Source organism: Salvelinus sp. IW2-2015, linkage group LG31 (genome assembly GCF_002910315.2).
Source record: "Salvelinus sp. IW2-2015 linkage group LG31, ASM291031v2, whole genome shotgun sequence".
NCBI lineage: Eukaryota > Metazoa > Chordata > Actinopteri > Salmoniformes > Salmonidae > Salvelinus > Salvelinus sp. IW2-2015.
The window spans coordinates 6,738,761-6,761,209 of NC_036870.1; the positions used below are offsets into that span (position 1 = coordinate 6,738,761).

The 22,449-nt window shown below is 45.3% G+C and overlaps 1 protein-coding gene and 1 long non-coding RNA gene across 3 annotated transcripts in view; one reads left to right on the forward strand and one right to left on the reverse strand.

Moving 5' to 3' along the window:
* The window catches only part of ext1c (exostoses (multiple) 1c), a 69,166-nt gene that overhangs the window by 14,598 nt on the left and 32,119 nt on the right, over positions 1–22,449 (forward strand). The window lies entirely within an intron of this gene.
* On the reverse strand, positions 5,797–6,977 carry LOC111955853 (uncharacterized). Its single transcript, XR_002876165.1, has 2 exons — positions 6,234–6,977; positions 5,797–5,948 (listed from the first exon to the last, which is right to left on the reverse strand). It is a non-coding gene; the product is annotated as an uncharacterized lncRNA (long non-coding RNA).

A 22,449-nucleotide genomic window follows, 5' to 3' on the forward strand; every position in this document is an offset into this window, starting at 1 on the left:
TCAGATGGTTGTCTATTTTGTCTGGCTACACTGTAGTGGTAAACACATTCTTTTGAAATGCTAAACAGAATCAGTTATGCTTGGCAAAAAACAAAAAAGTGACTTGTTTGCAGTCCCACGTTTGTATATTTTGTTACCTTTTTTAAATGTTCTGGTAAGAAAGACTTACTAGCTCTACTGCCTCACAGTCCTTGGCTAATTGTTTATGTCTTAAGCAGGCTCCCCCCCACTCTTTGCATTTAGCTATCCCTCTCCTTTGGATCTGTGTATATTGAGTGGGAGAGTCCAGCCTGTCAGGTTGTCAGGTGCCTCTCAGGTTCCTGATGTGGAGCCGTTTGGCCCCGGAGGCCCACGCTGTCTTACCACCAGCCCACACGGGGGCCCTGGCTCTACTTGTGTGGATGTCCTTAATGGGTGCCATTCACCGGCCTAATCGGGCCGTTTATCCAGCCGGGCCAGAGCCACGGCGATCATAGCGGGAAAAGCCCCCGGCGTCCTAACTCCCTTTTGTCCGAGCCAACTGGAGCTGAAAGCCTTTGACAATATGGGAGAGACTAGAGGAGATGGAGAGAGGGAGACTCCTGCCTTCTGCTGATAAGACTCTCCTTCCCCTCTCTCTCTCTCTGTTTTTCGCTTGTTTACCCATTTTTGATAGCCTCCACTTGACTTTGTGAACCCACAACTCTGTATCCAGAGATTATGGATGGTAGGGATTAGGGAAAAGGGGACATGTGAAACTAAGTGCTCCTTACACTATATGTTTAATGTTCCGTACAATTAGGCGAAGTTGACCTTCAGCAAGTCTTGTCTTTCAGAAATGTCAAGACAAAAATAGAATACATTTATTAAATATACACGTAAAGGTGTGTTCATTAGTCTTTTTTTTGTCTATGAGGGAAAGGACTGCTTTAAACCATTGGTCTTAATGTCCCATTGGGTGGCTTGAGTCGTTGACAGACGGCTAGGGGCATGGTTCAGAGGTTATTCACTCATATAGTCTGGTGTTAGGGTTCAATTGGGATTTGAAAGGGGTGGATTTAACCTCCCAAACTGGGTTGACTTTATACTGTGATTTTCCACTTTCTGATTCAGAATACTCCTCCTTACCTGCCTCCTTTTGAGGTTGGTTGAGCCCACTTCAGCTGCGCTCCGACTTCAGTCAACACCTGTTAGTCCACAGACAAGTGGGCAGCTTTTTATAAGGCGACGACTTCATTTCACCTCGTACCATACTGATGACTGACAACCAAGTTAGCATAATCCTAACTGATTTATGTAGCTAGCGTCTGCTCAACATGACATGAGCTACGGAGGAGCCCTAGGATCAACAGTAACCACGTATCCTTACACTCCTTAGCACTTGACACAATTGCACCCAATAAAAAAACACTCTTATATGAAAGGGTGTGGTGGTATCTACTACTGTGGGCCAAACCCAGACAATCTACCCAGGCCCAGATACCTTCCAGAGGCAATTTAGGAATATACTGAACACCATGAATAAGTCAAATAAAATCCAAATGTATTTGTCACATGCTTCGTAAACAACAGGTGTAGACTAACAGTGAAATGCTTTCTTACCGGCCCTTTTCCAACAATGCAGAGTTAAGATAATAGAAAAAAAAATAGAAGGTGACAAGGAGAAATAAATTCAGTTAATAACGAATAACAATAACGTGTTAAAGTAACATGGGTACATACAGGAAGTGCCGAGTCGATGTGCAGGGGTACGAGGTAATTGAGGTGGCTATGTACGTATAGGTAGAGGTAAAGTGACTAGGCAACAGGATAGATAATAGACGGTAGCAGCAGTGTGTGTGTGTGTGTGGTGAATGGGGTTGTGGCATCAGTATGCATGTGTACGTGTGCTATGTGTGTGTTGGGATGTCAGTGTAGGTATGTGGCTAGCCTGAGTTCTACTGTTCATCTCTTATTTAATGATAGCCTGGGAGCTAGCTGAGGCCGGTTTGGTGTTGAGTCCCCTGTCTCTGCTACACCTATGATAAATGAGACCGACTGGATGCTGCTCCCAGCTGCTCGCTCTGAAACTGTCTACGAGGTATATACTGTTTAAATGCTATTCTGACGCTTGGCTATATGGGCTCTTGGGATGTTATTATTAATAATAGTTAGGTGGGTGCTTACATTTGCCCTATTTCATGTAGACGTGTGTATTATACATGAGTGATTTGGAAATTCGTTTTTTTTGCATATCCCACTCCCCCTGAGACACTCGGAGAGTGGGGTCATGGCCAGAGGTCAGTCATTATTGACTGCGACCCTGGAGCAATTAGGGTTAAGTGCCTTGCTCAAGGACACATTGACAGATTTTTTTTCACCTAGTCAACTTTGGGATTTGAACCAGTGACCTTTCGGGTTACTGGCCCAAAGCTAGGCTACGCTTCTGTGCTCAAACTAGCACTTGTATATTTTTCTTCATGTTGTCCTATAGAGGACCACACATTGCTTTGATATGTATTTGAACCCGGAGTTAGACCTATATGCTTTGTTACACTGTGATCCCTGTACCTCAGTTTGCATGTTGTGTTCAGAGAACATTTGAATTGCTTTACTCTCTGCCTCTTGCCTTTTTACATACTACACCCAGCCAACACACTCTGTCCTTCCCACTGCCTCTACACACCACCTAGCCTATTTCAGTCATTTCCTTCACTCTTCACACACTCTTCCCTCTGACCCTACGCCCTACATTACAAGCAGTCTCCACGATCAACTTCCTAGCCAACTCCATTCATAGCTCCATTCCTAGGACTATCCTTAGCTCGGTATCCACTACTATTACTACTGCTGCTCCTTCACCCAATACCCATGTCTCCGGACCCACACCCACCCCTCATATCCCACGCTCACACCCCAGTTCAGGTTACCCACACTCTGGCCAGTTTGCCCATCCTTGTCCCTGTGTTTCCAGCTGTCCCCTGGTTGTCACCCCTGTCCCCGTGGACCCACCAGCCTGTCCGGTGTAGTCAGGCTGGCAGGGCTGCAGTAACCAGAGCCTTCTCCTCTCTCTTTCTGTCGCAATGACTCTTTCTCTCTCTCTTTCTGACACCCTCTTCCATTATTTCGCTGTTCACGCTCTCTCCTGCTATTTCTCTCGGCTTTCAGCTTCTCTGCCCCATCTCCCTCTCTTTCTTGTTCTCTCTTGCACTCTTTGTTCCTCCCTTTCTCTTTCTCTACCCCATATATTTCCCCCTGCTGTCTCTCCCTAGATATGTCTCTGCCCTGTCTTTCTTTCTCTTAATTCCTCTCTCTCCCTCTCGTCTTCACACTCTATCTCTCTCTCTCTCTCTTTCCTCTCTATGGCTGTAATGTGATCAGGTGCAGGGAGTGAGCTGTCTCCACTCCAGTAAATGCATTAGCCCTGTCTCCTCTCCCTGTCCACTAGCTAGACTACTCTACTGGCCCCAGTCAAACCTCAGTGTGGCTGGAGGGCTGGACGGCAGGGTCACAAGGCCAGAGCCATTCCAGGAATGGACTTTATCGCTTCTGCAAACACACACATACACATATGGGTAGATATAAATGTATGCATACACACACATATGCCCTAAGCAGGAAAATACACATGTAGGTGAAACCAAACACACACACACACACACACCACACACACACACACACACACACACACACACACACACACACACACACCACACACACACACACACACACACAGACAAATATGGCATGTGCGCACACATGTTTGTGTTACTATCCTTTTGAGGTCCAAACAATTGATTCCCATTCAAAATACTATTTTCCCTAACTCCTAAACCTAACTCTAAACCTAACCCCTAAGCCTAAAATTGCCCTTTTCCTTGTGTGGCCCGACGAAATGTCCCCACTTTTCCTTGTTTTCCTAGGAAAACCCAAACCACACACACACACACTCCATCACTGCTCCTAATAGGGTGTAAGCTGACAGACAGAGCCAGGCTCCCTCCGTCAGCACAGCGAGTCTATATTCATTCAGTAGCTTCACTGTGCGCTAGAGACGAATGAACTAGAGCGAATCACATAGATCCAAGCCCACTGATCTATTGAGAAACCCTCTCTGGAATGGAATCTGGGAATCTATACTGCATGGATCCGTTCCCTGCGGAAGGGATTAGATAGCCATAGCGTTAGGACAACATGGCGAGCAGGTTATCAGTTTGCCACTACTGCAGTGGTAAGCATTTAGGTAATGTCGTTAGTGCAGCATAGAGCAGAGATTGTTTCCTGGTTCTCTTATCAGCGAATCACCTATTCAAACCTGGTGTTTGAGCCTGTAGCATTTAGCGTCACTGGAAGCACCAGTGCAATGAATCAAGAAGATGAAATAAGAATGTCTTTGGGAAATACCAGAGGAGAGAGAGATACAGTCTTAGTTAGTAACTCATACTTACAGTAGGGTGGGAAGGGAATAGCTGCGCTCGCTGCTGATTGGTTCGTGTCCTGCCTGTTATCTGGAACGTCTGTCTGCCTGTTATCTGGAACGTCTGTCTGCCTGTACGTCCGTCTGTCAGGAGAGACGGAGTGGGGATACCAATGCACCAAAAGGTGGCTACGAGCTCCACTCAGTTGAGCTATGTGTGTGGATGGGCCAGCAGACTCTATCCGTTGGGTTCCACTCAGAGAGGAAGTCCGTCTTGTATAGTGTATATCCACCAGGGGGCTTGGGAACAAGCGTAGCTTACCAAGCAAGAGGGGCCGAGCCACTCGATTTGACTCTAGCTAGCGCCGACATTTGAACTTCCGTGTTATGTGCCTGTTTGCAAATGCTAGCTCCATGTCAGGCTAGTCTGCTGTTCTGTGCTTTACGCCACTACTTTTTATCCACGGAAACAAACATGTCTCTTTTTGATTTGAACTGCAACAACTACTCAGGAGGAGAAAAAGGAAAAAAAGGACTGAGAAAATGGCAAGTTCTTCCACTGAGTACTACAAGAGGGGACAATGGGGAATAAACGTCTCTTGTCCAACCTATGCGAAGCATTGACGAGGAAAGACATTTTCAATACATTCGGATGTCGGTTTGACGACTTGCTTCAGCGGCTTGCCCCTCGCATCTCGCAAGGGAGAACTCACAGCTCACCTGTAAGTGCTGCAGAAATGCTGTCTGTGACCAATCGGTTTTTGGCGCGTGGCAGCACACAGCAGAGTATCATTACGAGTTATAACTTATACAGTGGCTTGCGAAAGTATTCACCCGCCTTGGCATTTTTCCTATTTTGAGTTGCTATAGACCTCAAGGACCTCAAGGACTACTTCCTCACACCAGCAGGCCAGGTGTCTTTCCAGGATGCTGCGATCACGCGTGGCACTCTACTGTAAATGTTGGAGTGTGGTTTAGAAAACAGGTGCACACATACGTTCTCTTCTGGTTGATGACGGTTTGACTCCTGTTGTGTGCCTCACACTTGGTTTTGCTGTTTGGACAAATCACAATAAAGAGTACTATGATGACTTCATCCTTGTTTTAGTTTTTTTATTTAAAAATAATTGTGAGGCTAGACCCTCAAGACATTTACCTAACCTTGTGTTGTGTCTGTCTCTTATACACATCTAGATGTGTATAAGAGACAGGTCTTTCACCTTCCTGCTATAGTAAATGGGTGTGTCCAGCTGTAGACAACAAGGACACCCCCCCCCCCCCCCCCCCCCCCCCCCCCCCCTCAAGACATTAACCTAATCCACATAGCTCATGTACAAAGCAGTACAGCTGTACTGAGTGACTGATTTCAAAACAGTAATACTTTCTGCCACAAGTACAAATAAGCAGACATACATTTGCAGTACTTTTAGATCTTTATTTACTATCACAAGAGGGAAATGTGATGAACCAGGCCGGGGAGATGATGAATCAAGGGGCGATGAACCACCTGTAGATGGGCCCTCAGAGCTCAGCTCCATCTCTGGACTGTCCAAACTCCACCCTCCTCCAACACCTACAAGCAGATGGCGAATATGTTAGAATACAATTCAACCAATCTAAAAACATGTTTCCCCAAAATAACGGATTTCATAAACATCCCGATCTAATTGACACACACATTAGCCCTGCTAATCTTATAACACAGGCACTGAATATTTTCCACTTACAATTTCTCCCATCCAGAAAAGAGCTGATTTCACATCTTCTAACTAGGTCTGCTAAACATAAGATCTGTCTGATGATGTTTCACATGAACAAGAAGCCAATCCAACTGTCTGACAATCGGTGGGACACGCACCTGCGGCAGCCCCATTCCTCTCCTTCACCCTTTTCAGATTCCGAATATACCGGTCCCGAATCTTTCTCTATGTTTCTTTGATTTCAGTATCGGTGTTCAAAAAGCACAAAAAAGGAAGCTTGCAAGTAGTAGAGGCTAAGTAGCAGAATGCCCATCGCTTCTGTATTTATACCAGAAGGGATACTGGAAAAGATGTGATGTAGACACCGGGGTGGGACTTCCGTTGCAGAACTCACTCAATACTGCCCCTCAGTCTTCGCAAGGAATGATATGTCGGTTCTCAATTTCCAGGTAGGAAAAAAAATTGAGTTGAATGCAGAGCGTATTACAAGGAGCCACCCCTTTTATGACGAAAAACGACATTGCAACACTGTGCTACGCTCTGTCGGCCATGTTTGCACATTGTCCGTAGACCCCTATAGAGGGAGAGGGATAAGGAGAGAGTGTGTGTGTGTGTGTGTGAGACAGAAAGAATGAGATCAAATAGAGGAATAGGATGTGCAAGTGTGTGTATGAAAGAGAAAATGAAAGAGTGTGAGCGAGAGAAGTAGGCGTAGATGAATGTGCCAGAAAGAGAGAAATAAATACTGTCTTCCTCCTCCTCTTCTCCTTACGTTAATGCAGCATTGCTCCTTGCTGGGAAAGATGCAGCTACAGTACTTCCCTGCTCTTTAAACCCGGTCTCTGCCTAGCGCTGATTGAAGTTTGTCCTTAATGCTCCTGCTCTGATGCCCTCCCTGTTCTCTTGACTGGAGAGGAGACCCCGGCGAGAGAAATGTTTAACCCAAACCCCACTCCTCTAATGTAGGGGTGGGTGCAAAGGAAACCAGTAAAGCTGACAATCCAGTTTAGGAGTGGTAGAAACAGAGGGTTTTTTGAAATGTTAGTTCTAGTGAAACCTTTTGATTTGCTAAGGATCGGCACAAACAAACCTGTTAAAAAAAAGAGATCCAGGTGAAACTTCAAGTCTCCATTTCCTTTGATGTCAATTTCACGCTCCGTTTGATGTTATGGGAAGCCATACCTGTCAATGGCAGAAAGTGGGTTTGGATGAATTTATCAAGAAAGACACCATGGCCACTTGAATGAAACGGACTGTGGTATAGTGCTTTAGCTTCAGTGAGGCTATGGGTGTTTTGCGGTTGTCGTCGGAGACTTTGTTTATTATGGTCTGGCTCTGACTGAGGCGTGACATTTGAAAAATGCTACATGCAAATCGTCTCTGTGGTAACCTTCTCTTTGCTTAGCAGCAGCAGCAGCTCTCAGACTGTAGCTAAATCCGAGTCGGCTGAAAGAAAATGGCTTTCTTCTTGATGTTCTGTTTTCTCATCTGATAGGACTTCTAAACGTCATTCATTTCCCACCTAGCCCTATCTAACTTTCACAGATTTCTGTCGTTGAGGGCGTAGCCTTAGACTGCTAGGTTGTGTCCTACCAAGTCAGATTGTCCCAGTCCAAAAATCAACACCTAGCTCCTTTCCCTAGCCCTTGTCCCTTTGCAGATCTGCAAGAATTGAAAGGTGTAAGCAACCGTGCTTACATCTATCCAATACTTTCAGATCTGCCAACATGGAAGGGGAAGAAGGGGCTTGGGGTTGTTTTCCCACCCACCGGGCCATACTATTTCTATCATACCTATTCAAATGATGGCAAATTGTACTTGTCATATGCTTTGCACACAACAGATAGACCAACAGGGAAATGCTTACCTATGGGCTGTTCCCAACAATGCAGGGAGAAGGAAAATAGAGAAATAATAGAAAAGTAATTACACGTAATAATAAATGCACAATGATTAACGATAACTTGGATATATACCTGGGGTACCAGTACCGAGTCGATGTGCATGGGTATGAGGTAATTGAGGTAGATACAGTATGTACATATTAGAGGTCGACCTATTAATCGGAATGGTCGATTAATCGACATCGGCTTTTTTTGGTCCTCAAATAAATCGGTATCGGCGTTGAAAAATCATAATCGGTCAACCTCTAGTACATATAACTAGGAATAAAGTGACTAGGCAACAGGCTAGATAATATAATTGTATTTATATTGGTTCTGGGTGTTCTTCCCCCTGCAAGACTCAACTCTCATTGGCTCAGGGCTGGTTCTGTGCATGCCCGTCAACTTGTCAAACTTAATGAACCACTAATCTCTCATCTGTCAGCTAGAAGGCGGGAGTTGGATGAACTTCAAGCTTCTCTCCTCTTTGTACGTGTTCCCAAGAGCTTTAGAGACCCAACCAAATAAAAATGACGACCTCATTCTCGAGCGCCTTTTGCGAACATCAGCCGAGACAGTAAATTGAGAGTGGGGTCGAGGAGAATGACATGGTGCGGTAATTTTCACAAACATAAGAAAAAAGCGCTGGTGGGAAAGAGTGATGGGCAGCGATGGAGGAATGTAATGAATTTCCCTCCGTTGATCCAGAGCGCTGTTTAAGTCCTACATCTCAATAGTCGGGCGGGCACATCTCAATAGTAGAAAGTAGCTTCCTCACTTTGTCTTTATATTCTTCGCTTTTTTTTAAAACAAACTGCACAAGTGACACACTAGAGTCATCCTAGGTTTCCTTCACATTGCTTTGACCTAGCCTTGCTTCTCAGATGAGTCCAGATCAAGGAGAGGAGACGATGGGAGGAAGCCACTTTAGACTATTGAGATGCACCCCCCCCCCGTATGTATTTGAACTCTGTGTTCTTTATGCAGGAAGGGTTAAGGAGGCTATGCTGGGTCATGTTTGTATAACCCTCACACACTGGTCTGGGGTCAGTGTTAAAGAGCCACATTTGGACACACTGGTCAGAGAGTAAAAGCTTTGGTCTACTAGTATCCATATAAGTCGTCTTTGTCAGACTATGGCGTCATAATGGATGTGCATATTTGGTGGGTATAAGTTATGTTATTCATTACTTTGACAGTAATAAGCTTAGCAAGCAAGGGCACGTATATCGTTAGCTCTTTTGTGTTCATATTATCGGATGTAATATTTAATTGGGAATGTACTCCGTAGCACATAGTATAAAGACGAGCACATTCTGCAAGACAACAGTTCTTTAATTATCGGATACCATTTCCCCCCAGGGTCTTTCTCTTCTATCCATCCTCCCTTTCATCCACTCCCCTTCCTCCCAACCCATCCTTCATTCTCTCTCCTCCTCAGCCAAACATCTCCCATCCTCCTCCTCCCTCTTTCCCTTCCTCCACCGTCTCTCTCTCTCTCCTTCCTTGTCCCTCACTCCACCCTTCTTCCCACTATCTCCTCTATCTCATCATCCCTCCATCTACCTCTTTCTCTCTCTCTTCATCCCTCCCTCCCTCTCTCTCGCCCTCTCCAGCCCCTCCTTGCCCGCCTCCCCCCTCCCTCGTTCACTATAATCCGTGTGTTATCTGAGATGGCCGTCCGTACAGTCTGTGGCCCAATTACTTGTAAACAAACAGTCAAACAACCCCCCCCCCTCCGTCGCGCCTCGCCATTTGAGTCTCTCCTATCACCCTGACCCTCGATTAGAGAATGAGAACGTGTGTGTTGTGTGTGTGAGAGAGAGATGTGTCAGAAAAAACACACTATCTCTGTATCAGCCGGCCACATGCTTTATAAGGTGTTATTCTCACTCTACCTGCAGTTTTAACAAGGCTAGTTTTTTTTACTGTGCTAGTTTTTTTTACTGTGCTAGGTGTTTACTGCGCTAGTGTTTTTACTGTGCTAGGTGTTTTTAACTGCGCTAGCTGTTTTTACGCGCTGCTGTTTTTCTGCGCTAGCTGTTTTTACTGCGCTAGCTGTTTTTACTGCGCTAGCTGTTTTTACTGCGCAGCTGATTTTACTGCGCCGCTGTTTTTACTGCGCTAGCTGTTTTTACTGCGCCAGCTGTTTTTCTGCGCCAGCTGATTTTACTGCGCCAGCTGATTTTACTGCGCCTAGCTGATTTTACTGCGCCAGCTGATTTTACTGCGCTAGCTGATTTTACTGCGCCAGCTGATTTTACTGCGCCAGCTGATTTTACTGCGCCAGCTGATTTTACTGCGCCAGCTGATTTACTGCGCCAGCTGATTTTACTGCGCCAGCTGATTTTACTGCGCTAGCTGATTTTACTGCGCCAGCTGATTTTACTGCGCCAGCTGATTTTACTGCGCTAGCTGATTTTACTGCGCCAGCTGTTTTTACTGCGCCAGCTGATTTTACTGCGCCAGCTGATTTTACTGCGCTAGCTGATTTTACTGCGCCAGCTGATTTTATGCGCTAGCTGATTTTACTGCGCCAGCTGATTTTACTGCGCCAGCTGATTTTACTGCGCTAGCTGATTTTACTGCGCCAGCTGATTTTACTGCGCTAGCTGATTTTACTGCGCCAGCTGATTTTACTGCGCTAGCTGATTTTACTGCGCCAGCTGATTTTACTGCCTAGCTGATTTTACTGCGCTAGCTGATTTTACTGCGCCAGCTGTTTTACTGCGCCAGCTGATTTTACTGCGCTAGCTGATTTTACTGCCAGCTGATTTTACTGCGCTAGCTGTTTTTACTGCGCCAGCTGTTTTTACTGCGCCAGCTGTTTTTACTGCGCCAGCTGATTTTACTGCGCTAGCTGATTTTACTGCGCCAGCTGATTTTACTGCGCCAGCTGTTTTTACTGCGCCAGCTGATTTTACTGCGCTAGCTGATTTTACTGCGCCAGCTGTTTTTACTGCGCCAGCTGTTTTTACTGCGCCAGCTGTTTTTACTGCGCCAGCTGTTTTTACTGCGCCAGCTGATTTTACTGCGCCAGCTGTTTTTACTGCGCTAGCTGATTTTACTGCACTAGCTATTAACAGCCATGTGTGTTTGCATGTGCACATGCGTATGTACGTGCATGCATGTGTGTATTTGCGTGTGTGTGTGTGGTGTATATACATGTGTATTTGTGTCTCTGTGTGTGCGTGTTCGCTAATCTTAACCAGATCTGTTTGGGCACGCTCTCCTGACTCCATTGCCCTTCCTATTTCAACGTCTGTCAGGGGGCTTGTAAAAGTAAAGAGAAAGTAAGAAAGAGGAAAGAACTAATGAGTCACTTCTGACTACCCCCCCCCCCCCCCCCCCCCCCCCCCCTCGCCAAGTCCCAAAGCAGCGCTTCTGAATTCTAGGCATGCACCAGACCAGAGCCGGGTTCAGCAAGGTAACCGGAGGCTAGCAAACAAATTCTGAAGACCGTTGCGTATGCTTATGAGGGGTTAGTTTGAAGTAGTTTGAAGAGCCAGTCGTCACGGTTCCGCTCCACCTGTTTGAAGAAAGACAGCTGGACGGGTTGAGAAACACCCGAGAGGAGGGAAAAGAGGCAGGGAGGGTGGGGTGTTGTTGGGATATCGTCTCAAGGATGTGTTTGTGTCTGTCTGATTGAAGTGCCACATCTGAAGAGGTGCTATTAGCTAGAGAAGGCCACTGAAAGCTGAACGAGAGATGCTCTCTGCCAGACGTTTTTATGTTATACTGCACACTGGAGTTGACATGCTACTGAGGGCTTTGTTTGTTTGTTTGTGTGTGTGTGTGTGTGTGTGTGTGTGTGTGTGTGTGTGTGTGTGTGTGTCAGAGAGAGAGAGAAAAAGATGACTGGGTGGAATGGAAAGAAGGAACACGGGTGCTCTTTAATTCGTGTGCATGTGTGAGCGCTTGTGTGTGTGTTTCCATTTGTGCGGATACGAACGGTGTATGCCTTTGTGCGACGTCTGTGCGCACGCGTGCGCTTATGTGCGTTTTGCGTGTGATCATCCTCCCTGGAGATGTGGTGGAGGAGTGCAGCCCAGCAGGAGCGTTCCTCACTCTGGTTCCTCGGTCTAATTAACTGTGCTACTAATTACAGCACCATGCAACAAGGAGGACTGCGTTCACGTGTGCACCCGTGTTTGTGTTTGGCAGGAAGATCTGTCTGCGTGAAACATCCAGATAATGCGTGTTTGTGTCTCTCTATGTAAAAGTGTAATAAAAAGCATGAGCTGGCGCACAGCCCAAACAGTTGGTAGAGGTGCTGACTAACGGCGAGTAAACTATAGTCTATAAAAAATGAGTACGGAGACTCGTACTCTATATACAAGCGGCCAGTCATTTATTGGGTAAACAACCGGCGTTCCGGCATCATGGTGCCTTCTTCAGGGTGGTGTGGAAGTGTGCCCTGAACCAGAACGCCGGTTGTTTACCCAATAAATGACTGGCCGCTTGTATTTACATTTTTAAAAAGCTTGGTAGTTATAGACTGAAGGACGGAGATCCCAGATGCTGTCATATTCCACGCCAGACCATTTAATTTTTCTCCAGACCCCCACACCGGACCATTTAATTTTTCTCCAGACCCCCACACCGGACCATTTTATTTTAATAATAATAATAATTTTGTGCAAAAACCCCAAGTTAGACAGGTCCACTAGGTAAAAATGGACCAGCCCATCGAATTTGTCCCTCGTGTGTGTGTGTGTGTGTGTTGTGTGTGTGTGTGTGTGTTGTGTGTGTGTGTGTGTGTGTGTGTGTGTGTGTGTTGTGTGTGTGTGTGTGTGTGTGTGTGTGTGTGTGTGTGTGTCTCTAGGTGTGTGCTTATTGTCAGAGACAAGCACTTAGCCATCAGACTGGGACAAGATGTTCGAGTGGCTGCGGGTTGGCACGGTAGCCATGGATAATGAGAGGGGGGCTTGGTTAATTGGCATGTGTGAGCTCTGTCTCTGTCTGTCTGTCTGCTCTCAATGTCACCTTTTACCCCCTGAAGAGGTGCTCTATTCAATGCAGTGCGTGTGTGTGTGTGTGTGTGGTGCGCATGCGTGTGTGTGTGCGAGCGTGGCGGAGACAGGATGGGGTTAGCTAAATGAAGATATATCAATCAAACAGAGTTTAGCTGTGCAGGATTATATACCCTCACCTTTGCACACACAACACACACACACACACACACACACAACACACACACACACACACACATCTGCAAGCAGTCTTGCGCACGTGCGCACAAGATTAACACACATACCATCACACGTATCCTATATCACATTCTTAGCATGCTGTCGGATGAAAACCTTTTCCATAAAATGTTTGACATGTATTGAAAGCAGTACACTCCCTTCTGTATTGAAAGCAGTAACTCCCTTCATGTATTAGAAAGCAGTAACTCTCTTCATGTACTGAAAGCAGTAACTCCCTTCCTGTACTGAAAGCAGTAACTCCTTCCTGTACTGAACAGCAGTAAAATCTCTTCCTGTACTGAAAGCAGTACTCTCTTCCTGTACTGAAAGCAGTAACTCTCTTCCTGTACTGAACCAGTGACGCTCTTCATGTACTGAAACAGTGACGGTCTTCATGTACTGAAAGCAGCGACTCTCTTCCTGTAACTGAAAGCAGCGACTCCCTTCCTGTACTGAAAGCAGTAACTCTCTTCATGTACTGAAAGCAGTAACTCCTTTCAATGTATTGAATGCAGTAACTCCTTCCTGTACTGAAAGCAGTAAACTCCCTTCATGTATTGAAAGCAGTACTCACTTCATGTACTGAAAGCAGTAACTCACTTCATGTACTGAAAGCAGTAACTCTCTTCATGTATTGAAAGCAGTAACTCTCTTCATGTACTGAAAGCAGCGACTCTCTTCATGTACTGAAAGCAGCGACTCTCTTCATGTACTGAAAGCAGCGACTACCTTCAGTACTGAAAGCAGCGACTCCCTTCATGTACTGAAAGCAGCGACTCCCTTCATGTACTGAAAGCAGCGACTCTCTTCCTGTACTGAAAGCAGCGACTCTCTTCCTGTACTGAAAGCAGCGACTCTCTTCATGTCTGAAAGCAGTAACTCTCTTCCTGTACTGAAAGCAGCAACTCCCTTCATGTACTGAAAGCAGCAACTCTCTTCATGTACTGAAAGCAGCAACTCTCTTCATGTACTGAAAGCAGTAACTCTCTTCCTGTTTTGAAAGCAGCAACTCCCTTCCCAAAACAAGTTGTTGTTTAGTCATCCTGTGGACGTACTGTGAAGGATCTGATATTTGGCAAGTTATTTTCTTGACTGCTGAAGCCTGATTTTGCAGAGGCAGTTACAGTAGCTGTTGGCTTGTTTGTGTTCCATTGTTTCGTAGAAGGAAGTTCGGCGATGCAAATGGCCCTTTGGGGACAATGAAGTCACTAAGCTATTGGTGTATTGGTGCTGTGTAGGCTGAGTTAGGAGTTGAGGAAATGGGTACAGGCAGGCGGTAGTTGTCTGTATTAGTATTTAAGTCCTATGTTAAGAGAGGGTGAGTTGTCTGTGTGCCATATTACCAGTAGTTCTGTGTTAGGGGTGGGTAAAAGGCAATAGTCTGTGTCAAATGATTGTGTAAGAGTGGGTCAGGGGTTGGTATACAGTTGTTGTGTAGTTTGTGTATTGTTGTGTAGTTTGTGTATTGGTGCTATGTAAGGCTAAACGTTATGGGGTGGATAAAGTGAAGTGGGTGAAGACAGTTGTTGTTGTGCTTGGTGTTTACAACCAGTCTCTGGGCTGAATGGATGTTCTAGACAGCCTCTGGACCAGGGCCAGTCTGGCCACACTGGGGCTCTGTGTGTGTTGGAAAGGCCACTCTGTGGAAAAGCCCAAAAACAGGACAGTTACTCAATAAGGCTGCAGGCTGCATGATGTGGCTCTGACTAGAAGGTGTGTGTGTGTGTACAGAGACAGCACCTTGTCAACTCAACACGACCTTCACAGACCATTTTAACCCCATTCCCACAGTATTTGGTAATGGGACGGTTACCGGCCCTTAAAGGGAATGTACAGTGATAGGAGCAGTAAGTAGCCCTTTAAGGTTCAGTCTGGTTATAGGTCAGTTAATGGTCATAAGTTGGTAGCTGGCAATTAACCTCAAGCAACCAAAATGTGGGCATAATTATATTTTTGTTAAAGGAATGGTCAGTGATACAGGGCAGGTAATGGGGCAGTAGCTGGCCCTTAAAGGGACGGTCCATTAAGTAAACAGTACCAGTCTCTCCTCTATAGGGGGCGGTCACAGGGTCAGGTCACACACTATAACACAGGATAGGAATTCCACTGAGCAGCGTGATCCAAGGGAGAGCTAAACATTCCACACGTTCCTATGGGAGGGTGGGATGTGTGATGCATGTTGAAATCACAGCAGTCACGCGGAGTAGGATGCCATATGATGGGTGTCCGATGCCTTGTGAAATTGGTCTATTTTGATCCATGTGTGTGAGTGTGATGTACATCAGCCTACTCTGTCAGCGAATATAAAGGGTATCATTGTGATTCGGAGGAGGGTGTTCAAGTGTTTGGGCAAGCAGAAAGGGCATTAAACAAAAACATTGAGACACACAGGCTCCGTGATACTGCTTCCCTTGCCGTGACCTCTAGTCTCTGCAACTTATCTGTCCGATCACGCTCAACACAGACACACCGATTCCACATGATCCCAACACACACAGACCCAGCAGAAGGCCTTTAAAACACATTGAAGAAGGCACACACAAGCCTGCAGGTTCACCTCAGACAGCGTTACCTAAAGCAGAACTCAATGATACCCCAAGTCCCCTACGGCGCAAAGGTAATCACCAGGTAATCACCATCACCTGACCGAGCCAATAATCTGGCAACTCCACGAGCATGTCAACTAGGCCGCATTAACATTCAAAACAGGAAGCTTAGAATACGCCAATAGGGGATCCATGGAAATAGAATTCTAAGTCCACTGGTGTATTTGTGTACTTTTCTTTTTAAAAAACTGTTCATATGTGACACTCAAGTTACAATTAGTTTTTCCATTTCCCATTGCAAATGTAAAATAGCACGTTGGACCCTATAATTCCAAGGTCTCAACTATTTGTCGTTTTTCATCTTAGCCACATACTGTGTACACTGTCCATAATCACAGTGTACTTTATAATGGCAAACGGAGAGATTAGTTACTCCCAAGAGTTTGTAGTGCTGCAGTTGGGGAAATATGAGATTGTAGGGGTTACATGGCAAAGAAAAACACAATCTGTCTGATATAAAAAGACTCCACCCTATTTCTGGAAGTTCTTATGTAGATTACTTGCATATTTTAAGGATTTAATCAAGACCCACAATGCAGCAGTGTCTAGTTTGTCTTCTACGTTGGCGTCTCACAGAATAATCCACGCACGCACACACTGCTCTATCTTCACACAGCAGCTCAGATGGAGGCACAATCACAGATCTGTGGAAGCCCACTTACACATATCTGTACTGATCTACACACACACACGCACACTTCCGCACTGAGACACACACACACTCACACATACACTCCCGACCTCCCAGGGGAGTGTGTCAGGGCCCTAACTGATTAAAGCTTGGCAGCGGGGGCTCTGTCAGCATCATAAAACACAGGCAGTCGTGTAGATGATCTGCCACCCATTTCCTAGGTGATATATTCTCTTACGTGTACATCTGCTGAGAACAGAGTATTCTCTCTCTCTCTCTCTCTCTCAACCCAGAGGAATGACTCATGTTGATGACCCCTAGACGACAACCCATCTGCTTCGTGCCCATCACATACTTTCTTTTTGACCTCCCTCCTTTTTCCCTCTTCCTCTCCTCTTCCTTTCTCTGCTTCTCCCATGTTTGCATCCCTTATCCAATAGGATGTTATTTTGTCCATGCAATAATAGGTGAAATGAGAACAGGAAAACAAGTATATATTGCTCCGGTAATAATATTTTTTTTTGTCCATTTGATATTTACTACAGATGAAATTGGACAATGGTCCACAATTCAGGACTATTGATTTAGTATGGTTTGTATCTGTTTTGTACTACCGGAAAGATACAGCTGCCTAGCTCTCTAACTTACACCCAGCCACTTTAACGTCTATATTGACTCTGAGTTGTTGTTCATTGAGCAATGTCTCTGTTGAAGAAGCAGCGGGAGATCATGTAATCTTACTCATTATGAGTTTCCTACTCTGAGATGCTTGATGAGCACAGGCCCTGGTTTGTGGGGTAGCTGACTGAGATGTATAAAGAGATCGAGAAACGAGGCTGAACTCTCTCACATTAGGAGCATAGTCCTCTCAGAAAAGCGACAGCTCATCAACGGTGGACAACTGGACACGATTCTGAATCAAACGGCACGCAATTAATTGGGTGAGGGATAGAGAGAGTCCACTAGGTTCAAACGACCAAATCAAATCAAAAACCAAATCAAATCAAACTATATTCGTCACATGGTGCCGAATACAACAAGTGTAGACCTTACCGTGAAGTGCTGACTTACAAGCCCTTAACCAACAGTGCAGTTCAAGAAGAGTTAAGAAAATATTTACCATGTAGACTAAAGTAAAAAATTATATAATAAAAAGTAACACAATAACGAGGCTATATACAGGGGGTACAGGTACCGAGTCAGTGTGCGGAGGTACGGGTTAGTTGAGGTAATTTGTACATGTAGGTAGGGGTGAAGTGACTATGCATAGATAATAAACAACGAGTAGCTGCAGTGTACAAAAGGGAGAGGGGGGGGTTGATGTAAATAGTCCGGTGGCGATTGTATTAATTGTTCAGCAGTCTATGGCTTGCGGGTAGAAGCTGTTGAGGAGCCTTTAGGTCCTAGACTTGGCGCTCTGGTGCCGCTTGCCATGCGGTAGCAGAGAAAACAGTCTATGACTGGAGTCTCTGACAATTGTATAGGCTTTCCTCTGACACCGCCTATTATATACAGTGGGGAGAACAAGTATTTGATACACTGCCGATTTTGCAGGTTTTCCTACTTACAAAGCATGTAGAGGTCTGTAATTTTTATCATAGGTACACTTCAACTATGAGAGACGGAATCTAAAACAAAAATCCAGAAAATCACATTGTATGATTTTTAAGTAATTAATTTGCAATAATTGTCTATTTGTATCTATTAATTATTTTTTGATACATCAGAAAAAGCAGATACTTAATATTGGTACAGAAACCTTTTTGCAATTACGAGATCATAACTTCCTGTAGTTCTTGACTAGGTTTGCACACACTGCAGCAGGGATTTTTGGCCCACTCCTCCCTACAGCTTCTCCAGATCCTTACAGTTTCGGGCTGTCGCTGGCAATACGGACTTTCAGCTCCTCTCCAAAGATTTTCTATTGGCGTTCAGGTCTGGAGACTGGCTAGGCCACTCCAGACCTTGAGATAAGCCACTCCTTAGATCATTGCCATGAGCTGTGTGCGTTCGTGTCTTGTCATGCTGGAAACCCAGCCACGACCCATCTTCAATGCTCTTACTGAGGGAAGGAGGTTGTTGGCCAACAGATCTCGCGAATACATGGCCCCATCCATCCTCCCTCAATACGGTGCAGTCGTCCTGTCCCCTTTGCCAGAAAAGCATCCCCAAAGATGATGTTTCCACCTCCATGCTTCACGGTTGGATGGTGTTCTTGGGGTGTACTCATAGCTTCTTCTTCCTCCAAACATGGCGAGTGGAGTTAGACCAAAAAGTCTCTATTTTTGTCTCATCAGACCACATGACCTTCTCCCATTCCTCCTCTGGATCATCAGATGCGTCATTGGCAAACTTCAGACAGGCCTGACATGCACTGGCTTAAACAGGGGACCTTGCGTGCGCTGCAGGATTTTAATCCATGACGGCGTAGTGTGTTACTAATGGTTCTTTCTGAGACTGTGGTCCCAGCTCTTCAGGTCATTGACCAGGTCCTGCCGTGTAGTTCTGGGCTGATCCTCACCTTCCTCATGATCCATATGATGCCACTCCACGAGTGAAAACTCTTGCATGGAGTCCCAGACCGGGGTGATTGACCGTCATCTTGAACTTCTCTCCATTTTCTCCATAATTGCGCCAACAGTTGTTTCCTTCTCACCAAAGCTTGCTTGCTATTGTCTGTAGGCCCATCCAGCCTTGTGCCAGGGCTACAATTTTATCCCTGATGTCCTTACACAGCTCTCTGGTCTTGGCCATTGTGGAGAGGTTGGAATCTGTTTGATTGTGTGTGGACAGGTGTCTTTTATACAGGTAACGAGTTCAAACAGGTGCAGTTAATACAGGTAATGAGTGGAGAACAGTAGGGCTTCTTAAAGAAAAACTAACAGGTCTGTGGGAGCCGGAATTCTTACTGGTTGGTAGGTGATCAAATACTTATGTCATGCAATAAAATGCAAATTAATTATTAAAAAATCATACAATGTGATTTTCTGGATTTTTGTTTTAGATTCAGTCTCTCACAGTTGAAGTGTACCTATGATAAAAATTACAGACCTCTACATGCTTTGTAAGTAGGAAAACCTGCAAAATCGGCAGTGTATCAAATACTTGTTCTCCCCACTGTAGGTCCTGGATGGCAGGAAGTTCGACTCCAGTGATGCACTGGGCCGTACGCACCACCCTCCGTAGCGCCTTACGGTCAGATGCCGAGCAGTTGCCATACCAGGTGGTGATGCAAACGGGCAGGATGCTCTCGATGGTGCAGCTGCAGAACCTTTTGAGGATCTGGGGACCCATGTCAAATCACAGATGTTACTGATGAAAAAAGAATTGGAATGAATAGTAGCTTTATTTTGTTTCCTTAAAATGCAGCCGTTCTATTTTCTGTGTGTAGTCATTATCGTTGGGGTCAACTCGAGTCAGGAAGTGAATTGTGTATATATATTTTTTTCAATAGTTTACAATGCTTGACTTACTGTATAAGTGGACTTGACCCATTTGACATGAATTGGAGTACAAGTAGACAGAATGTATGGGTATTTTCACATTGTAAATAATGTAGAAACATTTGCCATGTTATCACTAAGTACCTAACAGGGATGTTGAAATTATAACATTTTTCTTCATGAATACATGGTCAAAATAGTACTACCTACAGTACCAATCAAATGTTTAGACACACCTACTCATTAAAGGGTTTTTCTTTATTTTGACTATTTTCTACATTGTAGAATAATAGTGAAGACATGAAAACTATGAAATAAAACATATGGAATCATGTAGTAACCCCCCAAAAAGTGTTTCACAAATCAAAAATATATGTTATATTTGAGATTCCTCAAAGTAGCCACGTTTCGCCTTGATGACTTTTGACTGGCACTGTATGCCAAGTGGTCGTGGTTTGTTTCCATCGTGTACCACTTCAAAGCGGCAGTCAGTCAACTCTGGTATACCGTACCTGCACCTGTGGATGGGCGTTCCATCTTGCGTCAATGACCATTGGTACAGCTGCTCACATATTGTCCTAAATGTATCTTTATTTGTTTAAGGCCAAAGGAGGTCTAATGAATAGTCTTTAAAGCCCGGTGGAGTCATTGACTGATCTATTATTGCCAATGTTTATTTATCTACTATTATCTATTGTCCTCTGTTGGGTTAGGCCTATAGGTGGTCTGCTAATGACGAGAAGCCTGTTGACGTTTCTCTGGTTGCTGCGGTGTGGCTTCAAGGGTGAGTGCTTTTGAATGGAGTGTGTAGGGAGGGTGGCAGACAGCAGTTGGTTCCTCTCAAGATGAGGGACTCTGGCTAAAGACTAAAAAGCGTCTGGCTTTACTATTTCGCAAGACGTTGGACACACACACAGGCTAGAAAGAGAAATACGCACACACACACACGCACAGCCACTCCACGACGTATTAACGTGTGAGCACGCGACACCTATTTATTTGCGAGCTGCACGGAGAAAAAAACTGTCGTTGATGTGTAAAGTCATTATAAATTATTCAACACCGTTTCCTTCACGCCAACAGACAGCCTATTTTCTAAATCTCTCTCAACCTCTCCATCTCTTCCCCCTTTCCCTGTAACAGTTTTTTTTTTTTTTTTACTTTCATTTGTAGTCTCCAAGTCTGTGATGGACAGTGTTTAAGTCTCATGGAAAATGAAAACAGGAAATGGAGGGAGGCAAACAGGCAGTACAGCCGACACGTTACACACACAACTCCAACACCATCATTCATTTTGCTGACGACACGACGGTGGTGGGCCTGATCACCGACGACGATGAGACAGCCTATAGGGAGGAGGGTCAGAGGCCTGTCAGTGTGGCGCCAGGACAACAGCCTCTCCCTCAACAACAGCAAGACAAAGGAGCTGATCGTGGACTACAGGAAACGGAGGGCCGAGCACGCCCCCTTTTCACATCGACGGGTCTGAAGTGGAGTGGGTCGAGAGCTCCTCGTGTCCAAATCACTAAGGATCTATCATGGTCCACACACACCAACACAGTTGTGAAGAAGGTGTGACAATGCCTCTTCCACCCTCAGGAGGCTGAAAAGATTTGGCATGGGCCCTCTGATCCGCAAAACATTCTACAGCTGCACCATTGAGAGCATCTTGACTGGCTGCATCACCACCTTTTTGGCCAGGGTTCCTATTTCTCTCTCCTCTCTACTTCTCTCTTTCTCACCCTCTCCCCCCTTCAATTTGATTACCTTCCAGCACACTATTGGAATGAGTGGTAAACACTGCCCATTGCCAAAACAGTTGATAATGAAACAATCTTTCAGTCCCTCTTCCCCTCCTCCCTTATTTTCCCCCTCCAAGCAGACCTCCTAATCTCTACCATAGCTTTCTCTCTCTTCTTCTTCTTGTTTTTGCCCTCCCTCCAGCCCTTTCATATCAAATCAAACTTTATTTGTCACATGCGCCGAATACAAGTGTAGACTTTACCGTGAAATGATTACTTACAAGCCCTGAACCAACAGTACAGTTGAAGAAGAAGAAAATAACTAACCAAGTAAACTAAAATAAAAAGTAATAATAAAAAGTAACACAATAAGACTAACGAGGTTATATACAGGGGGCAACGGTACCGAGTCGGTGTGTGGGGGTACTGGCTAGTTGAGGAATTCTGTACATGTAGGTGGGGGCGAAGTGACTATGTATAGGCAACAAACAAACAGTGAGTAGCAGCAGTATACAAAAGGGAGGGGGGGGGTTCAATGTAAATTGTCCTGTGGCGATTTTATGAATTGTCCAGCAGTCTTATGGCTTGGGGGTAGAAGCTGTTGATGAGCCTTTTGGTCCTAGACTTGATGCTCCGGTACCGCTTGCCGTGCGGTAGCAGAGAAAACAGTCTATACTTTGGGTGACTGGAGTCTGACAATTTTATGGGCTTTTCTCTGACACCGCCTATTATATAGGTCCTGGATGGTAGGAAGCTTCGCCCCAGTGAAGTACTGTACTACCCTCTGTAGCGCCTTACGGTCAAAATGCCGAGCAGTTGCCATACCAGGTGGTGATGCAAACGTTCAGGATGCTCTCGTTGGTGCAGCTGCAGAACC